This window comes from Mobula birostris, chromosome 3 (assembly GCF_030028105.1).
Source record: "Mobula birostris isolate sMobBir1 chromosome 3, sMobBir1.hap1, whole genome shotgun sequence".
In the NCBI taxonomy this organism is placed as follows: domain Eukaryota; kingdom Metazoa; phylum Chordata; class Chondrichthyes; order Myliobatiformes; family Myliobatidae; genus Mobula; species Mobula birostris.
In genome coordinates, this window is record NC_092372.1 from 26,155,811 (window position 1) to 26,175,572 (window position 19,762).

The 19,762-nt window shown below is 42.3% G+C and overlaps 1 pseudogene; it reads left to right on the forward strand.

Annotated features, from left to right (window-relative positions):
- The first annotated feature begins 19,454 nt into the window (after nt 1-19,454).
- LOC140194841 (heterogeneous nuclear ribonucleoprotein L pseudogene) overlaps nt 19,455-19,762 on the forward strand; it is an 81,619-nt pseudogene continuing 81,311 nt past the window's right edge.

Genomic DNA, 19,762 nt, shown 5'->3' on the forward strand with positions numbered 1-19,762 from the left:
AGTAGTAAAATGGATTCAACAGTAGCTGGATGGGAGACGCCGGAGAGTAGTGGTGGAAAACTGTTTATCAGATTGGAGGCCGGTGACTAGTGGTGTGCCTCAGGGACCTGTACTGGCTCCAGTGTTATTTGTCATATACATTAATGATCTGGATGATGGGGTGGTAAATTGGATGAGTAAGTATGCAGATGATACTAAGATAGGTGGAGTTGTGGATAATGAAGTAGGTTTTCAAAGCTTGCAGAGAGATTTAGGCCAGTTAGAAGTGTGGGCTGAAAGATGGCAGATGCAGTTTAATGCTGATAAATGTGAAGTGCTACACTTTGGCAGGACTAATCAAAATAGGACATACATGGTAAATGGTAGAGCATTGAAGAATGCAGTAAAACAGAGGGATCTAGAAACAATGGTGCATAGTTCCCTGAAGATGGAATCTCATGTGGATAGGGTGGTGAAGAAAGCTTTTGGTATGCTGGCCTTTATAAATCAGAGCATTGAGTATAGGAGTTGGGGTGTAATGTTGAAATTGTACAAGGCATTGGTGAGGCCAAATTTGGAGTATTGTGTACTGTTCTGGTCACCGAATTATAGGGAAGATGTCAACAAAATAGAGAGAGTACAGAAAGGATTTACTAGAATGTTACCTGGGTTTCATTACCTAAGTTACAGAGAAAGGTTGAACAAGTTGGGTCTTTATTCATTGGCATATAGAAGGTTGAGGGGGGACTTGACGGAGGTATTTAAGATTATGAGAGGGATCGAAAGAGTTGACGTGGATAGGCTTTTTCCATTGAGAGTGGGGGAGATTCAAACAAGAGGACATGAGTTGAGAGTTAAAGGGCAAAAGTTTAGGGGTACCATGAGGGGGAACTTCTTTACTCAGAGAGTGGTGGCTGTGTGGAACGAGCTTCCAGCAGAAGTGGTAGAGGCAGGTTCGATATTATCATTTAAAGTTAAATTGGATAGCTATATGGACAGGAAAGGAATGGAGGGTTATGGGCTGAGTGCAGGTCGGTGGGACTAGGTGAGAGTAAGAGTTTGGCATGGACTAGAAGGGCTGAGATAGCCTGTTTCCGTGCTGTAATTATTATATGGCTATATGGTTATATGGCCTGTGCAATATTGCTGTTCATTATTGTAGTAAAGTGTTATCTAGTACACTTCCCATGTAATGGTACATTTCCTATAAATTTGGGTATAGCATTCAATGAGTTAAAGTTCAGAATTTGCTCTTTCGAATAGTCTTGACTCCATTTCTCAAGCCCATGGCCCAACTGAGATATCGTTGCCATAATTTATGTACATTCATACAGAGAGTCAGGGTTTGCCTACATTATGATGATGCCATAACTTTCCCCTTTATTGATCTCAGCACTTAAGTTTGGACGTAAACAATAGGTGATTGACTGTGGTCATTAATCCATAACAAAAATGGTAGAAGTAGACCGAATGAAGTATTGACAGGATTATCTGAAATACATATTTATACCAGCACCATGCAATCAGCAACAGCCATGTGTTTGTTGTGTCATAATTTTTTTCCAATGAGGCATTGAAATCATCCAGGCTCCTTGAACATTTGGAGAGAATACACTTTGATAAGGCAAACAAGAACTTGACTTATCTTCAGACATCTTGTGGAAACTTTCAAAAAATGTTTGCCAACACTTCACAACAAAATAGTGATGGTTGTGTGCTTCATATAATATTGCATTGCTCATTGCTAGATCTGGGAAGTCCCATACAATTGGAGAAAAACTAATTTTTCCAGCAGCAAGGGAGGTTCTAAGGAGAGTTTTGCATCGGACAAGTCACCAGACAAAATAATTAAAGCAATTCCACTCAGCAACAACTCTGTTCAAAAATGTATATATGAAATGTCTGAGAATGTGGAGTACACATTGTGGAACATACCTAGGAAAAAAGAATTTTCTCTGCAGTTGGATGAGTAGGGTTATTACTTTCTTGAAAAAAAATTACATAACATATTTACTATCCACTGTATAATTCATCTTGTCGCAAAAAAAACCTTGGTGACTGGCTATATAAATCATTAAAAGCTGTTGTAACAGTGGTAAATAAAAACAAGACCCAAGCTCTTAATTCTCATTTGAACTATTTGAACACATGCTGTTCCACACAGAAGCCAGGTGGCTCTCAGAAGGAAACTGCCTGAGAAGCCAAAGTTTAAAAAATCATATCAGGACTTTAGGTTGCAGAAAGAACTCTCTGAATGCTATCTTGTACTGTGGAAATGGGTCAAAGTTCTTTATTGGCTCCTCAACATCATATTTAGCGGAGCACTTCAGTGCAGTTGCCCAGCTTCCTTCAAAGCAATGAAACAGATTGCAAATTACTGAACATGGGGATCTGAGACTCCTTCTGAGTGACATTCAGCCCGATGTTGAGAAGCTGATATCATTGCACCAAGCCCGTCTTATCTCACCAAAAGGTAACAGAGCAATAAAGTAGTAAATAGTTGTACTACTAATGTATGCCTTAAAATTGTTGATAAAAATTGTTTTACTGTAACTAAATTTTTAAAAAAATATTTATTTGTAGCTTTAAATACATTTGAATAAATTTTGCAAATATTTGTCACTGCCTTGAATTTGTAGTCCCTACTTTAAGACCATAGGAGCAAAATTAGGACATTCAGACCATCAAGTCTGCTCTGCCATTCCATTATGACTGATTTATGGACCCTCTCAACCCCATTCTCCCTCAACCTTTGACACCTTGACTGACTAAGATGCTATCAACCTCCATTTTAAATCTATCCAATGATGGGCCTTCACAGCCATCTATAGTCATGAATTCCACATATTCGCCATCCTTTAGCTGAAGAAATTTCTTCTCATCTCTGTTCTGAAAGTATGTCCCTCTGTTCTAGTCCTAGATTCACACGCTACAGGAAACATTCTCTCCATATCCACTCTGTCTAGCTCTTTCAGTATTCGATAGGTTTCCATGAGATGCCCCCTCATTTTTCTAAACTCCAGTGAACACAGGTTCAGAACCATAAAACTTACCTCATACATTAACCCTTTCATTCCCGGAATCATTCTCATGAACCTCCTCTGGATCCTTTCCAATGCCTGCACAGCTTTTCTTTGATAAGGGCCCAAAACTCAGAATCAAAATCAAAATCAGAATCAGGTTTAATATCACTGGTATATGTTGTGAAATTTCTTAACTTTATGGCAGCAGCACAATGAAATACATGATAAATAAATATGGAAAAAAATACTGAGTTACAGTAAATGTATATATATCTATTTAGTATTTAAGTTAAAAATAAGTACTGCAAAAAAAAGTTTTTAGAAAGATGAAGCAGTGTTCATGGCTTCAATGTCCATTTAGGAATCGAATGGCAGAGGGAAAGAAGTTTTTCCTGAGCACTGAGTGTGTGCCTTCAGGCTTCTGTTCCCGCTTCCTGATGGTAACAGTGAGAGCAGGGAATGCCCTGGGTGGTGGGGGTCCTTATTGATGGACGCCACTATCTCGGATACCTGAAGATGTCTTTGATGCTACGGAGGCTGGTACCCACGATAGAGCAGACTCATTTTACAAGTTTCTGCAATTTACTTCAATCTTGTGCAGCAGCCCTCCCCCATACCAGACAGTGATGCGGCCAGTCAGAATGCTCTTCACGGTACATTTGTAGAAGTTTTCAAGAGTTTTATTTGACAAACCAAATTTCCTCAAACTCCAAATGAAATATAGCTGCTGTATTGCCTTCCTTATAGCTGCATCAATATGCTGCATCCAGTTTAGGTCCTCAGAGATATTGATGTCTAGGAACTTGAAATTTTTCTCTCTCTCCACTTCTGATCCCTCTATGAGGATAGGGCAGTGTTCCTTCATGTTACCCTTTCTGAAGTCTATAATCAGCTCTTTGGTCTTACTGTCATTGTGTGCAAGGTTGTTGCTGTGACACCACTCAATGAACTGGTATATCTCACTCCTGTACGCCCTTTTGTCACCATCTGAAATTCTGCCAACAATGGTTAGATCATCAGCAAATTAATAGATAGAATTTGAGCTGTGCCTAACCACACAGTTGTGAGTGTAGAGAGTGTAGAGCAGTAGGCCAACACACACTCCAGTGGTATCCCAGTGTTGATAGTCTGCAAGGAGGAGATGTTATTCCCAAACCGCGCAGGTTGTGGTTTTCCAGTTAGGTTGCCTTCCATTGGTTTTTAAAAGCTTGTCAATCATTTAACTCCACTAACCTTTGCTATATTATATGCCCTCTCTTTAGCTTTTATGCTGTCTTTGACCTCCCTTGTCAGCCACGGTTGCCTCATCCTAACCTTAGAATACTTCTTCTTTGTGATGTATTTATGATAGTCTTTCAGCCATGACTCAGTGATGCCCACAACATCATACCTGCCACAGCAACATACGCAACGTGCCGGAGAAACTCAACAGGCCAGGCAGCATCGATGGAAAACAGTAAACATTCGACATTTTGGGCCGAAACCCCTCATCAGGACCTGCTGTCAAGCCTGCTGAGTTCCTCCAGCATTTTGTGTGTGTTGCTTTGGATTTCCAGTATCTGCAGATTTTCTCATGTTTGTGACGTCATACCTGCCAATCTCTAATCGCGCTACAGGATCATCTACCTTATTCTGTATCCTGCGTGCATTCATGTATATTATCTTCTGTCCTGTATTCATAACCCTTTTTGATTTTGTTCCCATGTTACAACTCACCTCATCCCACTGACTGCAATTGTGCCCTATCATCTGCCTGTCTTTCCTCATGATCTCATTACGCACTGCATCAACTTGTATACCAACTGCCCCACCGTCAGTCCTATCACTCCAGTTCCCATTCCCCTGCCAACTTAATTTAAACTCTCCCCAGCAATTTTAGCAAGCCTGCCACAAGGATATTGCTTCAGGTGTGACCCATCTTTTTTTGTTTTTGAACAATCTTCCCTAGAAGAGATCGCAGTGATGCAGAAATCTATAACCCTGCACGTGGCACCACTTCCTCAGCCACTCATTCACCTGTACATCATCCTTAAAACTGTCGCATAAAGTACAAGGATCTGTCTCCATCCAACTCTGGGATCTTCCACTCCACATACTTTCTTTCACTGTGCATCTTGAATCAAAATTCATTATAGTTTTTATGTAATGCCCAGAAATGGAGAGGGGGACACTGGGGATCTGTTCTGGGAGCTAAGGGGGTGGAAAGACACAAAAAAAAAATTTGGGAACAACTGCTGTAGGTGCATATCAAATGACACAATTCCCCAAGAATCCCAATTACATCCACATATCTTAAAGGTGAACTTTATCATTCTTTTCTCCTGCTCGCTGGTCCTTCCTGACTCCCAGGCTCTCCTGATTGGCTGGCTTGCCATTTGAGGTCTGATTCCCAATCCCTGATCTTCCGGCAACACTAGATATCCAGTCAGCAAATCCATATCCCAGGCTTCAAACTCCAGTCCCGCCTCCCCCCAAGGGTGCCAAATCTAAGGTAAGCTGTAACCACCAAAAGCTTATAGAATTTTCTCTCTCATATCTGAGGCACTTGCCATATAATGTTTCAATAGCATCTGATCAACAATTGAATCACAACATTAGATTATGAGGACACGCAGTCCTCTTTTATTGTCATTTAGTAATGCATGCATTAAGAAATGATACAATGTTTTTCCAGAATGATATCACAGAAACACATGACAAACCAAGACTGAAAAACTGACAAAAGCCACATAATTATAACATATAGTTACAATAGTGCAAAGCAACACCGTAATTTGATAAGAACAGACCATGGGCACGGTACAGTCTCAAAGTCTCTCGAAAGTCCCATCATCTCACGCAGACGGTGAACCTCCAGCGCCGCAAAGTTGCCGATGCAGCATCCCGGAAGCATCCGACCACAGTCCGACTCCGAGTCCGTCCGAAAACTCCGAGCCTCCGACCAGCTCCCCGACACCGATGCACCAAGCACCATCTCCACCGAGTGCTTCGACCCTGGCCCCGGCAACAGGCAACAGGCAAGGCCGAGGATTTGTGGCCTTCCCTCCGGAGATTCTCGATCGCACAGTAGCAACGGCAGCGAAGCAGGCATTTCAGATGTTTCTCCAGGTGTTCCTCCGTGCTTCTTCACGTCTGGCTCTATCAAATCAGGATTGTGCACGACATCCTACTTCACAGATATGATATCAATTCAGAACGGCCGCGCGCGCTGCGTCGCGCCGCCATCTTCTTCTTGCTCCTCATATAGTAACACCTCAAAGTGTATTGAAGAAGATGAGTCACAGATGGTGGTGACAGTGTGAAATGAGCTGCCAACAAAAGTGGTGCATGCAAGCTCAGTCTCAACATTTAATGTAAGTTTGGATAGGTACATGCATGGTAGGGGTATGGATGGCTATGGTCCAGGTGCAAGTCGATGGGACTACACAGCTTAAATAGTTCTGCAGGGACTAGATGATCTGAAGGACCTGTTTCTGTGCTGCGATTTTATATGACTCCATGACTCCCTACACAGATTGGAAAGATTTAAAAGGTCATGGGAAGGACTCTGGCAAATGTGTATGTGGCATCTTTGTCAGCATAGACCACGCAGGGTCTGTTTTCATGCTGTGTAACTCTAAGACTCTGTGACTCTAATGAACAACTCTAAATATAATACAGTAATCTGATAATAGTGGTATTGAAGCTGTCCTTGAATTCATTAGTACATACTTTCAGGTTTTCATATCTCCTGTCCAATCGGAAAGGGGATAAGAGACAATGTCCAGGGTGGGTGGCGTCTTTGATTATGCTGGATGTTTTGTCTATACTTCTTGCTGTCTCAGTAAAGCAGCCAGCATGATCAAATATATATCTTTAGTGGTCACTTTATTGTGTATCTAATAAAGTGATCACTGAGTATATGTCCTGCCAAAGGGTATTGGCCCGAAACGTTAACTGTACTTTTTTCCATAGATGCTGCCTGGCTTGCTGAGTTACTCCAGCATTTTGTGTGTGTTGCTTGGATTTCCAGCATCTTCAGAGTTTCTCTTGTTTGTGAACTGATTATATGTTTGTGGCCTGTTGCTGTAGCCCATCCACTTTAAGGCTTGATGTGTTTGTTGCACACTCCGAAATGCTCTTCTGTACATCACTGTTGTAACGTATGGTTATTTGAGTTACTGTCGCCTTTCTGTCAGCTTGAACCAGTTAGGCCATTTTCCTCTGATTTCTCATGAACAAAACATTTTTGTCCACAAAAAATGTTATATGTTATATGGTTATATGTTAAAACTGCTGCTCACTTGGTGTTTTTATCATTCTCTGTAAACTGTGGACTGTTGTATATGAAAATCTCAGGAGATAAGCAGTCTCTGAGATAACTAAACCATTCTTCTGGCAGCATAATCATTCCATGGTTAAAGTCACTTAGACCACATTTCTTTCCCTTTCTAATGTTTGGTCTGAACAACAACTGAACCCCTAGACCACGTCTGCATGCTTCTATGCATTGAGTTGCTGCCACATAATTGGCCATTTAAATTTTGCATTATTGAGTACAGGTGTACCTAATAAAGTGGCAATTGCGTGTATATCAATGTATACAAGGTTAATGTAGGGAAGTGTAGGTTAGTCATGATCTTGATGAACGGTGGAGCAGGTTTGAATGCTTCCATTTCCCATAGAGTCTTATAAAAGTACAGCAGAGAAACAGACTTTTCAGCACATCTAATCCATGCCAAAACATTTAAATCATATTCGTTTGTCACTCCAAAGTGGTATGTTAACAGAGGCAACACAACATAGCATGGGGAAATTGCTGTGAAAAGGATATTTGTTCATTGGTAAAAAGTTAACTCTGGAACGGAGAGAAGCTCAGTAAAATCTTCCTTATCAAGGAGAGGAAAGGTCACTTACTGGATCCTTTAATTCTGTTGAGAGAGAAAACTATTGTGCACAACATGAACTGCACCACAATCTATTAAGACTAACAAGCAGCAATCATCAAGACATTGCACACACACAAAGTCAGATACAGAAGATCAAAAGTGTCCTTCACCTAACAGTTTGATGTATAGCTGGCCATTGTTGGGTCAAGGTCAAGATCTTGGATTCTTTCAGCACTGGAAAATCCTCTTGATCAAATTGCTTTTGGATGCAAACACATACTTCTACTTGAATTCCTGTTTGGTGTCCTCTTACAAAATTGCCAGTGAAAGAGTGCCATTATTCTTACTTTAACACACTTAAAGTTTTAAGTATCATTAAGTGATTAAAAGATTAATGTAAATGACTTACATAGTAAAGGTTGTGGTAGGTCAGAAACATTAATCTTTCTCTTAGACCAAATGCCCTTTATTAAATCACACATGTGGCAGATAACTTCGCCTGGTTCTGAACTTTGCACTGATCATATTGGATTAACATTGTTTTAATTTTACTTAATACATTTAAGATGCTGAGACTTCCAGACCACGCCATGAACAAATTTCTTATGATTGTGTATTTCCTGTATAAACTCTCTCGGTGTGAGAAATTTATCAGCATATATTCTGTTCCTCAGCTTCACTATTTATCTCTCGTGCCGCCAATAATAGCACGTGATGAGGTAGTACAGTAGCCTAGCGGTTGGGGCAACGGCATTACAGCGGAAGTGATCAGCATTTGGGGTTTAATTCCTGCCACTGCCTTTGAGGTGTTTGCACATTCTCCACGTGACCACAAGGGTTCCCTCTGGGTGCATCAGATTGCCCCCCACATTCCAAAGAGCTACTGGCTAAGGTTAGTGAAATGTGGCCATGCTATGTTTGCGTCAGAAACGTGACGATACTTATGGCTGCCCTTGGTGATGAGTACTGTTCATCTGGGTTATGCAAGCATTTAGTAGGCATGTGTTCTTTCCCTGTTATGTACATGCATGCTGGGGAGAGAGGAGATATCGTGAGGATAAAAGGTGGTGGCCCTCATGTATTGAACAGAGACATTGAAAGTAAAGTCGTTTAAACAAAACTAAAACTTATCTTTGTTGCTTGAGTGTTAACAGAGGATGGTTTCCAATTATAGGATCCTGCTGACATTCAACAAGAGCAAGCCTTTGGAATGCTGGAAAAATAAAATTGGAATATGAACACTGGAGCTGCAAAAGAACAAGGCGGCCCTTGCAGTTGTACTGTCAATTTTGGGAAGAGTAAGAGAGACCACAATGGGAATTTCAGTGGAAGACTTGAACAAAGATGATGGTATGAATCTGCTAATAAATACACTTGACTGGTTTTTGGATGACAAGACAGAGCAGACTTGACATCATATTTGATGCCTGCAACTTGGCATCCAGCACAAAAAACTGCCACAGTACAAACTTCACGTGAGGCAAACAAGATAGAGCACAAAATTCAATCTGGAAAAGTAGTCATGAAGTTCCAACAGCTTGGAAAAGATAGTTCTCTGAAGCTCATTGTCTTCAGTGATGCCTCACTTGGAAATCTTTCTGATGGAGGTATTCAAGGGAGACATTTTATTGTAGTGATGGGAGAAGAGGGAAGATTTTCACCTCTCTGTTGGCGATCAAAATGGATCCGAAGATTTGTATGTAATAAGCTGGCAGGAGAAACCCTTGTAATGCCTGAAAATATTGACAATGCTGTTTATCTGACCACACTCCATTCTGAGCTTTTTCATGGTGACCCAAAGAAGAACAGTCTACAAATAACATGTGTCACAGACAACTACTCTTTGGTTGACGCCATCAAATCCACCAAGTCAGTTACAGAGAAGAAGCTTCATCTAGAAATCGAAGAACTTGTCCGAGCACAGAAAATTCATCACATGCTATGGTCAACTTTACAAAGGGACGACTAGATGACTGTCTACAAAGAAGGGAGTGCCAGCTCTTGTGCTGTTAAAGGCACTTAGTGAAGGTATTTGGTACCTTCAGAATTGTATTAAAATCAAGGGTTAGAACTAATTCTTACATTCTAATGGACATTTGAATGGTTTTAAAATTTTTTTAACAAAAAAAATTTCACTAAATATTTTTGATGTACATGTGACAAAGCCAATCTTTAATCTTTGAAAAATATGAGTATGTGAGAGAATGAACTTGCTTTGAATGTACTGCCTAACACAGTTCTTGCCTGAAAGAAGCATTAAGTACAGAAAAATTCCAGTTGCTTGAGGTAACTAGAAGATTTTGTGCTCTCAGTAGGTCAGTTTGTATGATAGAGTCAGAGGTTATTGGCTGAAATTTATGAACAGAAGAATTTGAGCTTTTGTTTTAGCATCATAGTGGAGCAATACCAAACTACTAGTGGTGGAGATCAGAGTTATGGGTAGGTTGCACAGAGACAGATCTGGAGATAGGTTGATTTCTCCTCCTGATGTCAAATGGAGGGCATTGATGGCAGACCCAAATGCAAGACACAGACACAGACACTGACATACTGGGAACAGGACTGGACGAGAGTTAGGGAAGGGACTGGACACAGACTAGGAGCTGGGACAGGAACACAGACCTGGGCTAGAACTTTGGCTGGGAAAGCAGGACCAGGACAACAAACTGGGAACTAGGAGCCTGGGTTTGGACTCCAAGCCAGAGACTGGACAAGGACCCAGAACCTGGGTCTTGACTCGGGCTCAGACCCCAGAACTAGGCAAGGACATGACATGGCTACAGGACTGGACATGGCTTGGGTTCGAGGGTTGGCTGCAGGGCTAGGCGAGGCACTCCTGGGCAGGACAAGGTACTCCTTCTTGGAACACAGGGCCGGGCCCCTTCCTTGGACACTGGGTCAGGATGCTTACTAGGATGCAGGACCGGGATGACTGCAGAGGTAAACAGCTGAGAAAACTGTCAGGGATTCAGATGGAGAGGAGAAAGGAACAGACCAGCCTCAGGGTAACAGCAAGGACAGCCTGACTTACCCCACAGAGGCAGAGACAGGAAAGGAGCTCAATCCAGGGTGGCTCCACATCTTGGAGGGGCCAGCAACTTCAGCTGGCTACAGAAACAGCCGAATCCATATCCAGCTCGGAGTGGCAGATGGCCACTCAGTTGGCCCCAGAAACAGCCAAATCCATACCACAATGACTGCTCTGACTAGAGACAGCAAGGCTCCATGAAGCAGTGGTCATCCAACCAGGCCTAGAGATCACAAATGGCTGCTCTAGCCTTCCACCAGCAGGTTGCTCTAAGGGGATACTGACAAGACAAACCAGCACCCACCTGTGATCCCAGGGCCACTTAGATTCCCAGCCTCAAGATGAGCATCAGGTGTCTATGATTAAGCCCAACTGAAACAAGGGACAGCCGGAAGACCCGGAATCCGGAATCCGGAATTCACGGACCGGACCATGACATCTGATTGAGACACTAAATTCTGTCCCCATTCTTTGTGAAGGATCTAATGCACTGTTTCAGATTTTAAAAGTTATATTCCTATTACATTATTTATTCTGTGACTGATGTAATTAAGCTTGCTTATTGTGGTCATGATCACTTTGCTGTTTGCAAAAAGATGCTGTGAGCAATTTGAATACCATGCCTCCTACTTTGTTAGACTAAGATTTTTTTTAGATCTTCTGAACTCATGAAAAGCATATTGTGCTTCTTTCCAACTATTGTCCCCTGGCAAGACTTTCAAGTTAACCAGAGCTCATAACTTGAAGATGCCCTTCCATCAGATATTTGGTTTTCAATTAACTGCTAATTATCTGTGACATGGTTGTAATGAAGAGCTAATTAATGTAAATTAATCATGTTAGAGAGGAAAGGAAATATTAAATATTTATTCTCATCCTCAGTAAAACGCCGCCAAAAATGTGTGTTCACCTCAGCTTGGAAAATGATGCACAGCTCAACTTCAATGGATACATTCCTGCAGCCTGCAGCATTACAAGTAAGTATCTCCATGGGGTTAGTTAATATTCATTTGCTTCACTGTTTATTTATTTTTAAATTATCTATGGAAGTCTGTGAGAGGTCTGACCAGTTGTCATACAAGCCGCTGTATTTCTGTAATGTCTATTATTGTTCCCTGTCTAACTAAGGGGAGATTGATTTATTGCATAGCCTTGTGTACCGCAGCTATACTGCAGTGAAGGAACTGACCTCCAGAACAGATAATAGCCTAAGAATAGTCTCAAAACGTGTATTAAAAACATGACCTTTGTAAGGTGTAAATCAGAGGCAGCCTGCCATCCATGAGGAGCGGAGGTGTTTCTCCTTGCAAGTAATAAACATGTCTTTGAACAGATCTACTGCTTTTGGTTCTTTATTATCAGACCTAGCGAAAGGTACAAACTGCTTGACACTTTCCTTAAATTATTCCCCAGCATAGTTCCATGAGTATGTCAATAAAGATAAAGATTTGCTTTCGCAAACAACAGGAATTCTGCAGATGCTGGAAATTCAAGCAACACACATCAAAGTTGCTGGTGAACGCAGCAGGCCAGGCAGCATCTCTAGGAAGAGGTACAGTCGACGTTTCAGGCTGAGACCTTTCGTCAGGACTAACTGAAGGAAGAGTTAGTAAGAGATTTGAAAGTGGGAGGGGGAGGGGGAGGTCCAAAATGATAGGAGGAGGGGGAGGGATGGAGCCAAGAGCTGGACAGCTGATTGGCAAAAGGGATACGAGAGGATCATGGGACAGGAGGTCCAGGAAGAAAGACGGTGGGGGGGTACCCAGAGGATGGGCAAGGGGTATATTCAGAGGGACAGAGGGAGAAAAAGGAGAGTGAGAGAAAGAATGTGTGTATAAAAATAAATATCAGATGGGGTACGAGGGGGAGGTGGGGCATTAGCACAAGTTAGAGAAGTCGATGTTCATGCCATCAGGTTGGAGGCTACCCAGATGGAATATAAGGTGTTGTTCCTCCAACCTGAGTGTGGCTTCATCTTTACAGTAGAGGAGGCCGTGGATAGACATGTCAGAATGGGAATGGGATGTAGAATTAAAATGTGTGGCCACTGGGAAATCCTGCTCTGTCCGCCAGAGAAAGCAGGATCTCCCAGTGGCCACACATTTTATTTCTACATCCCATTCCCATTCTGACATGTCTATCCACGGCCTCCTCTACTGTAAAGATGAAGCCACACTCAGGTTGGAGGAACAACACCTTATATTCCATCTGGGTAGCCTCCAACCTGATGGCATGAATATTGACTTCTCTAACTTGCGCTAATGCCCCACCTCCCCCTTGTACCCCATCTGTTATTTATTTTTATACACACATTCTTTTTCTCACTCTCCTTTTTCTCCCTCTGTCCCTCTGACTATACCTCTTGTCCATCCTCTGGGTCCCCCCCACCCCTTGTCTTTCTTCCCGGACCTCCTGTCCGATGATCCTCTCGTATCCCTTTTGTCAATCACCTGTCCAGCTCTTGGCTCCATCCCTCCCCTCCTGTCTTCCCCTATCATTTTGGATCTCCCCCTCCCCCTCCAACTTTCAAATCCCTTACTCACTCTTCCTTCAGTTAGTCCTGACGAAGGGTCTCGGCCTGAAACGTCGACTGCACCTCTTCCTAGAGATGCTGCCTGGCCTGCTGCGTTCACCAGCAACTTTAATGTGTGTTGCTTAAAGATTTGCTTTATTTGTCACATGTACATCAAAACATTGAAAGGTACACTGAAATGCAATGTTTGCATCAAATCAAATCGGCAATGATTGTCCTGGGCAGCGTACAAGTCACACTTCCAGAGTCAGCATTGCATTCCCACAACTTACTAGCCCTAACTTGTACACGTTTGGAACTTAGGAGGGAAACTGGAGCTGCAAAAGGAAATCCATGTGGTCACAGTGAGAACGTACAAACCTGTTCCAAGCAATGGCAGCAACTGAAACCCCGATCAGTGATTGCTGCCACTGTAAAGTGACCTGCTAGTGACTATGCTACCATTCCGCCTATGATTCCATGATATTACCATGCAAGCAATTTCATGCCAATTAACTGACTTCATCTGTATAAATAGCAAAACAGTACATTTTCATTAAAGTTAATAGTACCAGAGCTGTATAACTCATCTCCTTCTACCTTAGGCCACAAACTCATCAATCATCCCTGCTGTGGACCACCTGGAGGTCCAAGACACTCTCGTTACATGCTCGTCCAGTTCAACTCTTTGAGTGATAGTGCAGAAGGTTTGAAGTTAATAACTCATCTCCTTCTACCTTAGGCCATGAACTTATCAATCACCCATGCCGTGGACCACTTCTACAAAGAAGGGATCCGTATGCTCCACGACCGCTGGACTAAGTGCGTACATGTAAGAGGGGACAATGTTGAAAAATAAACATGCTACATTTTCTAAAATTGACTCCTCCTACCTTAGGCCATGAACTTATCAATCACCCCTCCTAAAGCAGTATAAAAATGGCACAAAAGTCAAGTTTCTGAATCATAAATTGGATTCCAATGGAGCTTGTTTTAATAGTACAGTATAAATTGGGCATTTTCTGTATACTCATTGTTACTTTGCAGTAATTCATATGTTTGGAGTTTGATAATGATACCCTTCCAAATAAAATAAATCTATCCAAATAAAAGTGGTGCAATTACAATACTATTGCAAGACATACAGTATCTAATGGGGGAGCATATTTTTATTCTGGTAGCTGGCGACAAGCATCTGTTCAAATGCATGCTTAACTGGGGACTATTATTGGAACATTCATTGACTGTGAATAATTGTTCAAACATCATATAATACTCCACAGTATTTAATCACATACAAATGATCTTAGATAATCTTGTATATTTATAACGTCATATCATTTCTTTTCAAATTCCTCTAACCGCTTCAAGTGTGAAGTACAATTATCTGTAAATAAATGCAATATACAACAGCAAACATTCAGTGGCTTGTATTTCTATTCCACATGAGTCTCCTCAGCTCATATGCTCAGCATCTCTTTCTTTCTCCCTCATAAATATATCTACAATATTTTCCCAAACATCTTCAATAATGAGAACCAAATTTTAAGCACAATATGGATATTGAGGCTTTTCTACATTACTGCTATGAAATAAAAAAGTTAGACGTACATTTGTTCAGTCTTTTACATGATGTCATGACATGCCAATGCACTTTTAATCAATAAAACGCTCAGAGTGTTTGATGGCTCTGGGCTTGTACTCACTAGAACTTAGAAGAATGAGGGGGGATCTCACTGAAAACTATCGAATGTTGAAAGGCCTTGATAGAGTGGATGTGGAAAGGGTGTTTCCTATGGTGAAGGAGTCTAGGACCAGAGGGCAGAATGTCAGAATAAAGGATCATCCGGTTAGAGCAGAGGTGAGGAGAGATTTTTTTTAGCCAGAGGGTGATGAATCTTTGGATTTCATTGCCACTGGCAGCTGTGGAAGCCAGGTCATTTGGTGCATTTAAGGCCGAGGTTAATAGATTCTTGATAATCAGGGTTTGAAAGGTTATGGGGAGAATGCAGGAGAATGCATTTGAGAGAGAAGTGGATAAGCCACGATCAAATGGTGGAGCAGGCTTGATGGACAGAATGACCTAATTATGACCCTATCTCTTATGATCTTAAAAATATTTCTCAAATATAGTTACTGATGTAAATATATGTCTTTTTTTTCATCTTATAAGTGTTTCTGGAAAAGTTAATGCCTTCGATTTAGTCTGGAGATTGATTAAGTGATCTAGTGTTTTGCTGTCTTTAACAAGAGAAGTGAGTATGTACTTAGAAACATAGAAACATAGAAAACCTACAGCACTATACAGGCCCTTCGGCCCACAAAGCTGTGCCGAACATGTCCTTACCTTAGAACTACATAGGCTTACCCATAGCCCTCTATTTCTCTAAGCTCCATGTACTGTACCTATCCAGGAGTCTCATAAAAGACCCTATCGTTTCTGCCTCCACCACTGCCACCGGCAGCCCATTCCACCCACTCACCCTCTCTGTGTAAAAATTCTTACCCCTGACATCTCCTCTGTACCTACTTCCACGCACCTTAAAACTGTGACCTCTCATGCTAGCAATTTCAGCCCTGGGAAAAAGCTTCTGACTATCCACACGATCAATGCCTCTCATTATCTTGTACACCTTTATCAGGTCACCTCTCATCCTCCGTCGCTCCAAGAAGAAAAGGCCGAGTTCACTCAACTTATTCTCATGAGGCATGCTCCCCATTCCAGGCAGCATCCTTGTAAATCTCCTCTACACCCTTTCTATGGTTTCCACATCCTTCCTGTAGTGAGGCGACTAGAATTGAGCACAGTACTCCAAGTGGGGTCTGACCAGGGTCCTGTATAGCTGCAACATTACCTCTCGGCTCTTAAATTCAATCCCACGATTGATGAAGGCCAATGCACCGTATGCCTTCTTAACCACAGAGTCAACCTGCTTAGCAGCTTTGAGTGTCCTATGGACTCAGACTCCAAGATCCCTCTGATCCTCCACACTGCCAAGAGTCTTGCCATTAATACTATATCCTGACATCATATTTGACCTACCAAAATGAACCACCTCACACTTATCTGGGTTGAACTCCATATGCCACTTCTCAGCCCAGTTTTGCATCCTATCAATATCCTGCTGTAACCTCTGACAGCCCTCCACACTATCCACAACACCCCCAACTTTTGTATCATCAGCAAATTTACTAATCCATTCCTCCACTTCCTCAGCCAGGTCATTTATAAAAATCACAAAGAGTAGGGGTCCCAGAACAGATCCTTGAGGCGCACCACTGGTCACCGGCCTCCATGCAGAATATGACTCATTTATAACCACTCTTTGCCTTCTGTGGGCAAGCCAGTTCTGGATCCACAAAGCAATGTCTCCTTGGATCCTATGCCTCCTTACTTTCTCAATAAGCCTTGCATGGGGTACCTTATCAAATGCCTTGCTAAATTCCATAGACACTATATCTACGGCTCCTTTCATCAATGTGTTTAGTCACATCCTCAAAAAATTCAATCAGACTCATAAGGCCTTACCTGCCTTTGACAAAACTATGCTGACTATTCCTAATCATATTATGCCTCTCCACATGTTCATAAATCCTGCCTCTCAGAATCTTCTCCAACAACTTACCAACAACTGAAGTAAGACTCATTGCTCTAAAATTTCCTGGGCTATCCCTATTCCCTTTCTTGAATACGGGAACAATATTCGTAACCCTCCAATCCTCCAGAACCTCTCCCGTCCTTATTGATGATGCAAAGATCATCACCAGAGGTTCAGCAAGCTCCTTCCTCACCTCCCAGAGTAGCTGGGGTACATCCCGTCCGGTCACGGTGATTTATCCAACTTGATGCTTTCCAAAAGTTCCAGCACATCATCTTCCTTGATATCTACATGCTCAAGCTTTTCAGTCCGCTGCAAGTCATCCCTACAATCGCCAAGATCCTTTTCCATAGTGAATACAGAAGCAAAGTATTCATTAAGTACCTCTGCCATCTCCTCCGGTTCCATACACACTTTTCCACTATCACACTTGATTGGTCCTATTCTTTTACATCTTACCCTCTTGCTCCTCACATACTTGCAGAATTCCTTGGAGTTTTCCTTAATCCTGGCCACCAAGGTCTTCTCATGGCCCCTTCTGGCTTTCCTAAATTCATTCTTAAGCTCCTTCCTGCTAGCCTTATAATCTTCTAGATCTTTATCATTACCTAGTTTTTAGTACCTTTCGTAGCTCTTCTTTTCTTCTTGACTAGATTTACAACAGCCTTTGTACACTATGGTTCTTGTATCCCACCATCCTTTCCCTGTCTCATTGGAACATACCTACACAGAAATCCACGCAAATATCCCCTGAACATTTGCCACATTTCTTCCGTAAGTTTCCCTGAGAACATCTGTTTCCAATTCATGCTTCCAAGTTCTTGCTTAATAGCCTCATAGTTCCCCTTACTCCAATTAAACGTTTCCCAACTTGTCTGTTCCTATCCCTCTCCAATGCTATGGTAAAGGCGATAGAATTGTGATCACTATCTCCAAAATGCTCTCCCACTGGGAGACCTGACACCTGACCAGGTTATTTTCCCAATACCAGATCAAGTACAGGACAGCCTTGAGACGAAGAAATTTCGAGATGGGGAGTGAGCCAATGTTTGACTTCATTTCGCCGATTAAAGCGGAAGACTGAGACATTGAGGTGAATGTGGAAGGCGGGTGAGATTTCAGCGCCAACTGCTTGCCTTCTGATTGCTGCTGCCGAAGGAATCTGTGAGTGGCCTATCACTGCATGGCTCGTTATGGCAGGCGGGTAGGCCTCTCTGCGCTTGTCTAGTGTCCCCCACTTCGATGATCAAGGAGGATGTTACGGTGGTTCTACGTTTATGGATTAGACTACTGCATTTATGGACTATGGACTTTCTCAGACTCATGGTTTTTATATTCTGTATTTTACACCTGTTCCTTTCCGTTTTGTTGTGCGAGGGGAGGGGTTTGTAGGCCAATGTTCTTGTTGCGTTCTGTTAGTTTTTTTGTGTGGGGAGAGGGTGTTTGGGGGCTGATGATCAGGATGACATTTGTTTTTGTGCAGAGGGGTTGATGGGTTTGGTTTTTCTCTCTGAATGACTTTCATGTTCTTTCTTTGTTTCATGGTTATGTGGGGAAGACGAATCTCTTCCCCATATGGATACATATTTTGAAAATAAATGAACATATGATCCTTTTTTTGAACCTTTGAATGGACAAACCTCAACAGCTATTTTATATCCATAAATACTGTACCTCAAAAATTAAACTTCCAGGAACAAATTTAGATCAATTGGATTTTGAACCAGCTGAAAATATCAGAGAAAATACAAGAACAGATAGCTTGGGGAAGAACTCACATTTAATATGCTCCCAGCAACACACATCAAAGTTGCTGGTGAATGCAGCAGGCCAGGCAGCATCTCTAGGAAGAGGTACAGTCGACGCTTCAGGCCCAGACCCTTCGTCAGGACTAACTGAAGGAAGAGTGAGTAAGGGATTTGAAAGTTGGAGGGGGAGGGGGAGACTATGCTCCCATTGTTTTCTCATTTATGCTGACATCAAAGCATCATAATGGAGGCACTGTTGTTTCGTCTACAACACCAGCCAGGCATTATTCACATTAGGTATCATTTGATAAAACTTCTACCCTGCACTAAAAGAAATCTATGGCCCTAGGATCATCTCCTCTCCTTAGTGCTGACGGGAACATGCTGATCACAGACAAAGAGAAAAGTCTTCATAGATGGGCTGAGCACTTTGACAGTGTCCTGAATACTCCTTCGACTATAAATGATGAAGCTATCAATTGCCTGTTCCAAGTACCCCTCAATGAAGCACTGGATGGTCCAACAACCTTAGCCAAGAATCAGAAAGTGATGCATGACCTCTCTAGTGGTAAAGAGCCTGGATCAGATGCAATGCCAGCTGAGGCCTCCAAGGAAAATGGCGCGGTGCTAACAGAAGAGCTTCATCAGGTCTTCCAACTCATGCAGCAGTAAGAGACAATTCCACAGGAAATTAAAGATGCATCCATCATCCAGTAATATGAGCGAAAGGGAAATTGACAGTCCTGCAACAACTATTGTGGAATATACTTGCTGTCTATCACAAGCAAGATCTTCGCCAGGCTTCTTCTCAACCATCTCACATCACACCTTGACCGGGGACTCCTACCGGAGAGCCAGTGTGGATTCTGGAAAGGGCATGAGACTATCGATATGGTGTTTGCTGCAAGGCAGGGGCCAGAGAAATATCAGGAGCAAATCGCTGGCCTGTTCTCCTGGTATGTTGATCTGACTAAGACCTTCGACACTGCTGGCAGAGAGGGTCCG